Genomic DNA, 8,400 nt, shown 5'->3' on the forward strand with positions numbered 1-8,400 from the left:
GCCGGTCATCCATGTAATGTTTATTGGAAAAATGAGTACATGTAGAGAAGGAAAGGATGGGAAAAGAATTAAAGGGAAAAAGACAAAGAAACCTGCATATGTTGACTAACCAAATCATGTTGAAACTTCTTGAATTTTTTTCCTACTTCCATCCTTTGGCCGGTCAAAAAGGGAGATACCTTTTCTATTTTTTTTCTTCTTACCATGTTCAACACTAGAACTTTCTCTTTCCTTTATCATTAAGTATTTTCTCCTTTCTTTCTTTCACCACCGTCACTTTCTCCTTGTGAAGGATTTCTTCCTCTAGACCGTAGCCATCACCATAACCAGCTAGCCTCAAGCTCTTTTCTCCATTTCCTCCCTTGTTTCTTCCCTTTTTTCCTTCCTTCACATGAAGTTCTTTCCTTTTCCCTCCCCATATCTGAAATTGAGGTGGATTGGTGAGTTGATTCAAGATTTCTAAGGTAAGGGAGTAGGAAATTTTAGTTGGTTAAAAGTGTGATTTTAAATTGATTTTTAAGGTGTAGTTGTATTGGTGGCGGCAAAGGAAATCTTAGCTATGAGAGCTGGTGCCTTGGAGTTGGGAAAATTCTAGCAAAAATCAAGAAGTGTGAACTTGAATTGGTAGCAAATTTGTGTTCCACTATTTTAAGGTGAGCAGGGGGTGTCCATTTCAAAATAATCTCATAATTTGGTATGTTTGTATATATGTATTTATGAGCATGAACTGATTTATTCTAAATGCAACTTGTGGAAAGCATGAGCTGGTAGTGATCCTAGGAGTTGTGAATGCCAAGTGTTTGAAATGGGTTTGACTATACATATATATATATATATACGAGTTATATTTGTAAAAGATTAAAAAATCGGGAAGCAAGCTTTTCAATGTATTTATGTCAAAAACTTGCCTTGTGGATTGTGTGAAGTGCACTCATGGATAAATTCTTATTCACCATGCGGATTAGGCATTTACCCTATTCAAAAAGGTTTACATGGCAAGGTGATAAAAAAAGAGGTTTTTGAGTGTTACCATGATCGATATTTTGAAAATGGTTTGAAACGATCTTTTGAAATCTTGATTTGATTTTTTTTAAAGTGGTTTTATTGAACCGGGAGATTCGAGAGTAGGTCGGTTGTCACTCTTGTTAATTATGACCCTTTTGCACAAGTGAGCTCTAGCTAGAGAACCTTTGGGTTGCAGATGGGCTATTAGACATGGCTGGGGCCAAGGTTTGTGATTTACGTGGCTAGGCCACAAGTGAGTATATGCGGTTGCGACCGCTTGATTTTCTCCAATGTCGGCCAACATCGTTGAGACTGCCATGGCATGTGGGGATCCGGTGGAGTGGAGTTCCCGGATGTTATTACGTGGAAGCGGGTTCACGTGCTTTTATTTCTATTCCTACTCGAGAGTGATATCTCTTTGGGTTTTTCACGTAAGTAATTTTTGCATGGTGAAAAATAATAGTTTTTCTACTGCTCCCTTGCTTATATGATGAAATTCGATTTAATTCTCTGTGTATGAGATGAATTATGAAATTACGCGTAAGCTTTGTAAATGTTGGATTTTACGGGAGCATGCATGATAACATTTAATTACTTTGAACCCAATGTTAAGTGATTTTGATGGTAGGAATCTTTCCATGACTGGGGTTGATATTTGATTTAAAAGATTATTTAGCATAAATTTATTTATTTGCATATAAGGCATAAATCTTCCTTTTGACTAAATTGTTTGTATATACTCTTATGTTTTTAAATCTTTAAATCTTCTGCCTTTAGCTTGTTTTCCATCTACACCCTACTCACGGGGTTGATGTTCACTGAGTCTGTGAGACTCACTCCACTTTATTTTCTTTTGCAGATAAGTAATCAGTTTTAAGATTTTGTTTAGCATCTTGAAGTTGGCTACAATCTAGGTAATGGCATCTCTAGACTTCCACTCAGAGTCGCTCTGCTGCCTAGAGGTCGATTTATATATCATATAGTCTAGTTTGTAAGAATCAATAGTCACTAAAAATGTGATAACTAAAGTTTAAGGTCATGTAATAATGTTTATATATTATGACGAGTTGTATAAAATGATCAAATCTAGATGTTTGTAACAAATGGTTATGTTTTAATTAATGTGATTATTGGGTTTGAATGATTTATAGTGTTAATGTTTGATGTTGATTTGGAGATTTAATTGAGGCTTGTTTTGGATTTGGTGAGTCCACTCGCAAGTCTCAAACGCCGATAGCGATCGAGGGAAGAGGTCGTTACATTGGTGGAGAATCAAAATCACACACGTGCCAAAGCAACGGGCAAAGAATCAAAGTCATTGCTCGAAGTAATCTCCCAATGGACAACATCATCTAGAGTGTTCTTAAATGGGGCGGCAACATAATAAAGTCATCGTCTATAGTAATCTCAACAAATGACATTAAAGCACCACAAGCAAGAATCACAAGCGAGACTAGTACCATCATCCCTGCTTACCACCATCCTTGTAGGCACAAACAATGTCATAGGGAATCGGATGCCACTCAACCTCAATTCAAATCAACGTTTGAAATTATCCATCAAATGGAATGCAAATTCCCAAATCAAGGCCATCATGGCTTGGGTATCACATAGACCACAATGTACATCAGAGATCTTCCTTAATGAGGTTTATAAATCTCTAGCTCGATATCTCATCTAGGTGCTTGTAATTCTTAAGTCATTAAATATTCATAATCCACCAAGGGTCAATTGTCTAAAGTAATCTACTTCTAGACATCCATCATATCCTCTAGGCTTTCTAATCTAGGCTTAATCAACCTAGGTCATTATGTGCCTTGTACTAAGGTACACAACATAACATATAATCACATATATTTTTGTTCTCTAGCATAGGTACATTCCTCTAGGCAATTATATATATATATATACATACATAAATCTCTAATATAATACCATGGCAACACCGTTATCGAGGTGTCATGCATCGCATGCATTTTAAATTAACTTACTCACAGTGACAAATTGGAGGCGCTCCATCAGCCAAGGTCAACTTCTAGTCTCCACCCATACTTCAACTCATAAATGCTTTAGCAACCTCAATTTCCCCTTAGAACACATCAAAACATCAAAATATTATTTATTTCCTAACTTTCGAAAATTCTCCAACTTTTCTAAAATAACTAAATTCTTAGCAATCCAACATTCAATCTCAAATCCTTCAACAATTGGCCAAAACCATACCTTAAAAGTTGGATTACACAAATTTAAGCTCCAAATTCTAGCAAAATAAAAGGAGATTCTCCAAAGTTGGAAAAATTAGAATTTTAAGTTATTAACTGATTAAATTGAATACCAATTGGTAAAAAAGTTTAATCCTACCTTTAGAGGCATTTCCCAAGCTCCAATCTACTCCAAATGGGCTCCGAAGTCCTCTTAAGGGTTAAGGTTTTGGAGTATTAAAGAGAGCGCTAGGGTTTCATTTTAAATGGGCGGATAGCTGGAAACCTTTTCTATATTTGTCCATGCGTAAGGATGTATCAATATATGTGGGAATGCATCAATACATTCACACAAATTTCATATAAATCTATTGATACATTAGGCACTGTATCGATAGAAATGAGGTAGAATGCTCACTACCCAAAATGTATCAATGCATGAGGAATGTATCGATACTTTTTCCCTTTATGTGCTATCGGCTTTAAATATATCGAAACACTGGGACAATATATTGATAGATGTTCATCCCCAATCAAATCTATCAATATATTCTTAAATGTATCAATAGAAAATCCCTTGTATGCCTTATATTGTTCATCCTGCAAAGAATGTATCGATACATTTTCCCTTGTAGGTAGATTTTTAGTTTTTATAACTTTCAAAAAGCCAAGTTTATCACCCAAAAACTATTCCTTGTCATAAAAATTCAAATCAAACCTAAAGCTATAAGATTATCACATATTTTCATAAAAAATTTGCCTAAGTGTCAATATGCACATTCCCATTGACTTGGAATGCTTAACATATCATGAAAGTCCTTAAGGCACAATATATTTCATAAATTATTTTTAGTTAACTCAATCGACATAGAAAATTGGGGTGTTACACACAATATCTCCTCAATGTTTCATTTGAATCTCTTCTACTCTTTTTTTACTTACTAGATAGTCTTAAGTTGCTAACTTAGAGCTTTAACGTATTTATAAGCCTCTTCCAATGTTTTTATAGAACTATATTCCTTAACCAATTTTCTATATTCCTATGTAAATTAAAATTAAGAAAGACTCATTAAGTTTAGACTTTAATTTTGGCTACATATGACATGTAAGTGTATTCCGACCCTATACACAAATCAAATCAATCATTTCATGTAATTGATATTGAACATATGCTATTTCATCAATGGGTTATGCTAAACTCTCTCTTCCAATTTTGTTTAAGTTTCCAAATCAATCTAATTAGTGATAAAGCAATCAAACACTTTAAAAACAAGATTAAAATAAACAACTCAAACACTATCAATCATAAGTAAGAAAGAATATTAAAAAATTTAAACTATGCATTGGGTTCAATTGCAATTCTAAATTAAAAACTTTGTTCCACATAACTACTAAAAACATCATCCAAAAAAGTTAAACATCAAAACCAAATAAAGAAAGTATAAAGATAACAAGAGAAGAAAGAACTTCAAGATTTGTTGAGTCTTCAATCCACAATCTTCCTTGTTTTCCTTACTTTCTCACTAACTTAAATGCCTATTTTTCTTCAAAAAACCCTTGCATAATTCTTTTCCAAACGTGCTTTTGAAAGAAAGGTTAAATAGAGCTCAAGTTCATGTCAAAATAAAAGTCCAAATGCACTAAAACTCTCATTTGACATGTAAGCGCTGTGGGCTTATCCCTAAGGCATTGAGGCATTGCCTCCTTGGTGGTTGTGGTGCTGAGTCCTTGGTTTTGCTAAAGCATACTTACCTTATCAAGTGCTGCTTCCTTCCATGGCAACGACCGTTTATGCTCCGTCTTGACATTTTAGCTTATGTTTCACTACTTCGACTTATGAGATTTTCTCTTTCTTCGAGGCTCAATTGGACAGAGTAGTAAACAATAAATTTGTAGCTTTGCCTTATAGCTTTCCAATTAATAATCATGTCAATTAAGCTTCTGTAGTGAATGATATGCTCAAAATACTAGAACTTGTGCAGTGGAAGTCTACACCTTGAATGCATTCTTTTTCATAAGATATCAGAAAATAACTTAAAGCAATTGAACCTAATATAATTTACTTAAATAAAATAAATATCTAAAATTAACTATTACTAAAACTAAATCTCAATGACTTAGACAAAATATACCTAAAATTGTGACCAAATAACTGTACAAAATAAAGTTATTACACCTCTAAACTTAAGATTTTGCTAGTCCTTGAGCAAAACATAGAAGAAAAACTAAAATAAAAAACAATTTAGATCATGAAAGCAATTATAAATAAACAAACTAACTAGAGACAAGTAGCACCAAATCATTGATCTCCATAATTTCCTCAAAATTGTAGCTATAAATCTTTTACTCAAGGCAAAATATAGACAACATTCAAGTCCATGTTTTAATTCAAATGCCAGCTCATTCTCAAATGGATTTCGGTTTGTGTATGTGATATTTTTTACAAAGATCATCATCCTTATCCGGATGAGTAATGGTAATGTAAAATTTTAAATTAGTACTAGAGCTCCATAAGTTTGTTTTCATCTCTATCTCCACTAATGCTGTTTTCATCTCTCTCTCCACTAATGTAGACTAATACTAAGTCAAGGATCATTAAGATTTTATTAAGCCAGTAATGTATGTCTAGGGTCAAGGTAGGATAAAAGTCATTAATGTGGCTCAATTTACCCTACTAAGCACATAATCATTTGAAGACTTATATAGAGCTTTTATTTATAATCTCCCAAATATACCCTTTCTTTAATCCTTGAACTTTTTCTTTTTTTTTTCATCACTTTATTCTTTTTTTTATGTCAAAATTTTTACACCCCCGAACTTATTTCTTTCTGTTGTAAGTAGTAGGGGTCAATACTAAGCATATTTTTGAACTTTTTGTCAATTCCACCTTTTTACCTATTCAACATTTAGCTTAATACACTTCCTAAACTATTTAACATACTTAAGAGTGAGAGATGTAAAATTGGAAAAAAAATTTTAAAGGCTAGGCTAAGTAATTAGGTGTTTAAACAAAGAAAAGGAAAAATAAGGCTCAAAAGGGTTTATTAGGGATAAATTTAACAAGGTTAGCTTGGAAGGCTTAAATAGTCCAAAAATGCCTAAATTATTTTCCTAACTAAGTATAGCCTAGGGTTTCACCTTAAGAGAGAATCAAGCAAATTTTAGAATTCATGAAATAATTCAAACTTCACATCAATATAAACATTTTATAGATATGCAAAATAATTCAAAGTAAAAGACATAGTGCTCAATGTGTGGAAATCACATTGTAACAATCATTCTCAACAAAAAAAAAGTAGCACAAGCTAAACAATAACCTTATTTACCAAAAGCTAAAGGTACAAGATAACTAAGTTCTCATCATTGGATAAGGAAATCATAAAAAAATTTGGCACTACTTTCTCTATCCGAAAAACTTCAAACAAGCATGACAAAATGTAAATGATAAACTAACCTAAACGTTTGTGCAAATAAATAAATATAGTCTCAACTTTCACAAAAAATTAACTTCTAGAAAATAATTCTTCCCCAAACTAAAAGTTCACAAAAAATTAACTTCTAGAAAAATGATTCTCCCCCAAACTAAAGGTTAACATTGTCCTCAATGCTAGAAATAGATAAACAAAAGGTGAAAGAATACTCCCTTGGACTTCGTAGAGCTTCTGTTCCTCTTACTCATCTTCATCTTCCTTTATGTTGCCCAAGCTTGTTGAAGGATCTAGTAAAGTGGGAAAGGTATCCATGTCCATCCTCACAAAGGTACCACAATCTCTGAGCATTTGCTTTATTTGTTGATTGCATTGAACCTGATATTAGGCTTGGTGTGTAAACTGGAGCTCTAATTGTTCCATTCTTTGAGGCAAAGTTAAAGTCTTGGCTCTATATTGGGGAGCTGAAGGACACGATGCTAAAGAAGAACTACCATCAACTGAGGGTTAAGAATATCGGTAAATAACTCTTACATCAATTGTAACTTTTGGATGCAATAATTCTTCACCTAGATTTCATTGGATGTTGGCTTTTCTACACAAAGTAATGATTAATGAAGGGAACCATAAATCATCTCTTTTAATGTTGGTTGTATGCATCATGGCATGGTTGATTACTTAGCCAATTTTGATGGATTTCTTCATCATAATGACATAGAAAAGAAATGCCCTATCCCTTGTAACATCATTGAGATGTAAACATGATAGAATCTTTAACGCCACAAAATACCACCACATCTTCGATATTTGCTTCATGACATTGCACTAAAAAGATAATGGTTCATCTTTCAATATTTTCCATTGGGCACCCTCTCCACAAAGAATATAAATAATTTTGTTCCAATCTTGATGTTCTGCTAGATATTGTGCATAGCCATCGTTTCAATATCGAGAACTTCATAAAAGGCATTGATGGCCTGGCTAGGGAATGACACTTGTTTACCTCACACATAAACAACACCATTAGTATGTTCAAGCATATTAGCATAAAATTCCTTTACCACTAGGGTAACGACCACCTTCAATTAGGCAAAGAATTTTTGCCAATTTCTTTCTTCAATCTGGGCTTGAATTTTGATGTGTACAATTAAAGCAACATCAAGACCTCCTTATTGAATTGCAACTTGTTTAGGAGGGAACTAGCATGTCTAGCAACAACATCTACAAACACAAATTTTGTCCTATCGAAGGAACCACTTGCACTAAACCTTGGTCTCTTTGGTGCTATGATGAATTTTCTACAATATACTTAACCAAAACCAAAACAAAGTAAAACAAAACGAAACCCAAGCACAATTACCAAAAATTTTTCAACACCCCATATCTCTCAACAACAATCAACACAAAATTACAAATACAAGTAATTCAACTTCTCAATTATTGAAGAAATCGTAGCAATAATATTATCTAATCAAGAAGTTATCTAAATTACCTACTGATCAAATTCATAATTAAATCTAAATTCTAACTACCCAACTAAAAACTCTTAACAATTTCAAGAAACCTAATATTTGCCCAACATAAATATCTCACAAAACAAAAATTTCATCAACAACTATCAATAAACGAAGAATATCAAAAACACCCAAAATTCCTCAAATTTGATGATAAATTTCAAGAAAAGAGAAAACTTACTTGAGAAAAGATGTAGCCCAATTGTTTGTTGAAAGATTTGATGAAGTTGAATGGGTTTTGATAGGTTTTGA

At 33.1% G+C, this 8,400-nt stretch overlaps 1 long non-coding RNA gene across 1 annotated transcript; it reads left to right on the forward strand.

Moving 5' to 3' along the window:
• The first annotated feature begins 187 nt into the window (after window positions 1-187).
• LOC149527486 (uncharacterized) lies at window positions 188-2,190 on the forward strand. Its single transcript, XR_016350909.1, has 2 exons — window positions 188-653; window positions 1,865-2,190. It is a non-coding gene; the product is annotated as an uncharacterized LOC149527486 (long non-coding RNA).
• The last annotated feature ends 6,210 nt before the right edge of the window (window positions 2,191-8,400 follow it).

Source organism: Theobroma umbraticum, unplaced genomic scaffold (genome assembly GCF_002168275.2).
Source record: "Theobroma umbraticum cultivar Fairchild unplaced genomic scaffold, ASM216827v3 scaffold_56.0, whole genome shotgun sequence".
Classification (NCBI taxonomy): Eukaryota; Viridiplantae; Streptophyta; class Magnoliopsida; order Malvales; family Malvaceae; genus Theobroma; species Theobroma umbraticum.